This window comes from Neophocaena asiaeorientalis, unplaced genomic scaffold, assembly GCF_003031525.2.
Source record: "Neophocaena asiaeorientalis asiaeorientalis breed wild unplaced genomic scaffold, Neophocaena_asiaeorientalis_V1.1 scaffold332, whole genome shotgun sequence".
NCBI lineage: Eukaryota > Metazoa > Chordata > Mammalia > Artiodactyla > Phocoenidae > Neophocaena > Neophocaena asiaeorientalis.
The window spans coordinates 5,651,172-5,655,324 of record NW_020173111.1 but is presented as its reverse complement, the minus strand read 5'-3'; the positions used below and the strand labels follow the sequence as shown (position 1 = coordinate 5,655,324).

The following is a 4,153-nucleotide window of genomic DNA, read 5'->3' as shown; positions in this document are numbered from 1 at the left end:
TTTACCAAAAACCTATGATGTAGGTTGTGTTTTGATCTCTGTCTTAGAGACTTGAAGTCTCAGGCACAGAGAGGTCACAGCTAGTAAGGGGTGGGGCCGATTCAAACTCAGGCAAGTTCATGCTTTTCATCAAAATATCCAGAAACACAAGGAGGGTAGAACCCAATGTCACTGAAGAGCGAGATCATCACAGACAGTCATCAGACGCTTATGTCTTGGTTTATGGAGCCAGGACCTTGCTCCAGGGGCGTTGCATCCTGGGAATTCACCGCTGCCTTGGGGAGTTTGTCCAAGTGGGAGCCTCTGTGCAGATAAAACACATCATTGCTCTCTCTGCGGGGGTTTGTACATGCAGGGGGAAAAAGCTCCTTGGTGCTTTTTATAAAAAATAAAAGCCTTGAAAATCCATAACTCTGAGTACATTCTCGGGGTGAAAACAAGTTCATCTCAATTTGCTAAGTCTGGCAACCCCAGGCAGTGGCTGCCCCGGTTTTCCCCTCCCCACCCATCTCTTCTTCCAGAGGTTGCTGCAGGCACTTGCTGAGAGCAAGTGTAGCCTGACTGCACCTTGCCTCACCTGCCCTGAGTCTCTCTTTCTTTCTGCTCCGGGGGCAGCTGTGTGGGGCTCCGCTGTGTTTTTTGTTTCCACTCCCACAGCATGAATACTTAGATTGTGTCCAATTGTCTGTCAACACAAACTATACTATGATAAACGCTCTCATCCTGGTTTCCATATGGGCCAAGATGAAAAATCCTTTGGGACATATAACCAGGGATATATTCTGTGGCCCAGGGTGTGTATATTCTTATGTCACTAAGAAATGCCCGATTGCTCTTCAGAACATCTGCACCACTCCTGCCCGCAGGGCCTGCAGGACCCTATGCCCCTAATCCCAGCCAACACGTGGCATTATCCATCTTTCTAATTTTTGCTGGTCTAAAAAGTGTAAAGTGAACTCTCAATGCTGTTTCCTTTTGTGTTTCTCTAGTTACTAGAGTTTGAGCATCCCAGCATAGGCCTTTTTGCTTTGTCTCCTATTAATTACTCATTTTCCCATGGGGTTCCTTCTGGTTGATTTGCAAGAGTCTCTTTTACATCCTAGATATTAGTCAGCTATCAGTTTTAGACATTACAACTGTCTTCTCTTATCTTTGTTATTTGTTAACTTTTTCCATAGTGTTCTTCATTGAACACAAATAGGTCATCAGTTTCATCAATTTTTTCCTATGGCATGTGCTTTTCTTTTTTTGGTGGTGGTATGCGGGCCTCTCACTGTTGTGGCCTCTCCTGTTGTGGAGCACAGGCTCCAGACGCGCAGGCTCAGTGGCCATGGCTCACGGGCCCAGCCACTCCGCGGCATGTGGGATCTTCCCGGACCGGGGCACGAACCCGTGTCCCCTGCATCGGCAGGCGGACTCTCAACCACTGCGCCACCAGGGAAGCCCATGGCGTGTGCTTTTGAGTTTCACTGTAGTCCTTCTCAACATAGACAGTCTCTCACATTTTCTCATTTTAAATTTATATGTTTATCTTCCCATGTAGGTCTTTAATCTGTCTGGAGCTCACTTTTGTGCGTGGTGTTAGGTAGGGATCCAGTTTTTTTTTCTCTAAAACGTGAGCCTTTTTTTTCAGGACCTTTCACTAAACAACTGCTCTTTTCCTATTGCTTTGTGGTGCCAGAAGGTACCATGTTTGTCCTGTGCCTTCTTGAGATTAGACAAACCAGAAGAAGGCAGAACCTAGTGGGGGACAGAGGGGAGAGATGCCGCTGTTTGGACTCCAGGTATTTCTACATCCAGAAACTCTAACCCTGCCTTGTTTTTGCTTTACTTTTTGTCATTTGCAACTGAAGTGACTATTACAACCATGATGCCTTAATCTAGCTTCTATCTAGGAGAGCATACCCTCTTGACTAAGGCTGCCTGGGTTCCAATCCCAGCTCCACTACTAAGTGGCTGTGTGACTTTTTTTTTTAATCTTTTCTGGCTACACGTTAATTCAACACAAAACAATCTCTTCCAGACTTTACTGAGGTGGCTGACCACGTACGTCCACGACCAAATCTGCCTCTAAACTGGAATTTAGTTGCTGATCCAGCCCCGGCCTCGGCTTTCTTGTCGGCACCAGAGGGCACAGCGCTTCATCTGTAGGTGACTCTGTCGCCTTCCCCTCTTGTGAGTCTTGCAGGTCACTCTCCCTCCAGACCTTTGGGCCGTGGCCTGCCAGTCTCAGGACGACTGTGGCGCAGGTTAGCAGGCACGATCTCGGGGGCAGGTGGAGGTAATCCCGGAGATAATGGATACCCTCGTTGGTTAGGTACCAGTAGAAATGTCTTCAGGCAAACTGTTCCTTCATGTACCCTCATGATTTGAGAGACTGCATGGCCTTCATGACGTGAAGATGGGGCACATTCTTGTCTGCCAGCTCGGGGTGCTTAGGCATGTGGACGTCCTTCTTGGCCACCATCACTCCCTCCTTAAAAAGGAGTTCATAAATGGCAATCCGGTTCCTCTTGGGCATCAACATCGCGACGGCTGCTGTGTCCGGGGTCGGAGCTGGAAAGGAAGGGGTATCGGTTGTGTGACTTTGTTACAAGTTACAGGATCTTTCTGGGCATCAGTTTCTCCATCTGATAAAATCAGGGTAGTAATAGTACTTAATTCATAGGATTATGGTGAGGATTAGATGAAATAATACTTTAAAGCAGAACAGCGCCTGGAATGTAACAAGTAATAAATGTTATTCACTTGCATAATCCTATGTTCCCAATTAGCTGTGAGTAAATCGTGTATGATTTTGATCTATCTGGTTATATTCTAATTACACCTGAGAGGCCATTTAGGAAGTCATTTAGAAAATTAATTTTGGGGGCATACAAATAAATTACCTCCTAATCGATCTATTTAAAAAGTCCTTTTCAGGAATTCCCTGGTGATCCAGTGGTTAAGGTTCCGCACTTCCGCTGCAGGGGGCGTGGGTGTGATTCCTGGTTGGGGTTCGGGGTGGGGGAACTGGGATCCCGCATGCTACACCAAGCGAGGCCAAAAAAATGAAAGTCCTTTTCCTGCTCTGCCTTCTTGGGAGCTGTGACAGTCGCCGTCACTAGGTGGCGCCTGAGTGGATTACGGGAGCGTGAAACAGTGGGCCTTAAAGCAGCAGTCCCCAGTTTTTTGGCACCAGAGACAGGTTTCGTGGAAGACAGTTTTTCCACAGTCCCGGGTGTGTGTGGGAGATGGTTCCGACGGTGATACGAGCGATGGTTCAGGCAGTAAGACCGATGGGGAGCAACGGGGAGCGGCAGATGAAGCTTTGCTCGCTCCCCCGCCTCTCACCTCCTGCTGTGTGGCCGGGTTCCTAACAGGTACCGGTCCGCGGCCCGGGGGTTGAGGACCCCTGCCTTAAAGAGCATCTGAGCCAGGGTCAGCTCACCATGTGCCAGAGGGATTCATAGGTGAGGTTAATTTGGCCTGCAAGGAATTCACAAAACGTTTTAAAGTGCATCTGCTAATATTCAAAAATCAGGAGATTCCATATAAAAACCCGACTTCCAGTGCCTGGATACATAGGAAAGCCTGGCAACCTCGGACCTGCAGCGATGCTTCCTTGAGGGTGGTGGGTGGGCTCCTCCAGTCCAGCACAGCCCCATTTGTTCCTGTCATTTGTCCCTCCCTGGCTCCTCTAGGCATTTGAGTTTCTAACCCCTACTTATCCCAATCCTTCCCTTTGCATATTGGAGGCTGAGGTCCTACAGAGAAGAGAAGGGCTGGAACTGGAATCTTACGCGACAGAGCAGGGCTCTTTTTTTTTTTTTCTTCTTTCTGGCTGTCTCTCAAGGCTTGTGTGATCTTAATTCCCTAACCAGGGCTTGAACCCCGGGCCCATCAGTGAAAGCATGGAGTCTTAACCACTGGACCACCAGGGAAGTCCCCAGGGCTCTTTTTTATACCCATGTTGTTTCTTTTACACTTGGTTGTTTTCAGAGACTGACTGAAGCTAAAAAGTGGGTAAGACGTTGTGGAAGAACCGAAATTTGGGAATTTAGGGGCACCAGTTAGATGATTAAAATAAGGTGTGGGGGGACTTCCCCGGTGGCGCAGTGGTTAAGAATCCGCCTGCCAAAGTAGGGGACACGGGTTCGAGCCCTGGTCCAGG

The 4,153-nt window shown here is 48.2% G+C and overlaps 1 pseudogene; it reads right to left on the bottom strand.

Moving 5' to 3' along the window:
- Positions 1-1,994: 1,994 nt before the first annotated feature.
- Positions 1,995-2,549, bottom strand: LOC112398761 (40S ribosomal protein S10 pseudogene; annotated as a pseudogene).
- Positions 2,550-4,153: the final 1,604 nt, after the last annotated feature.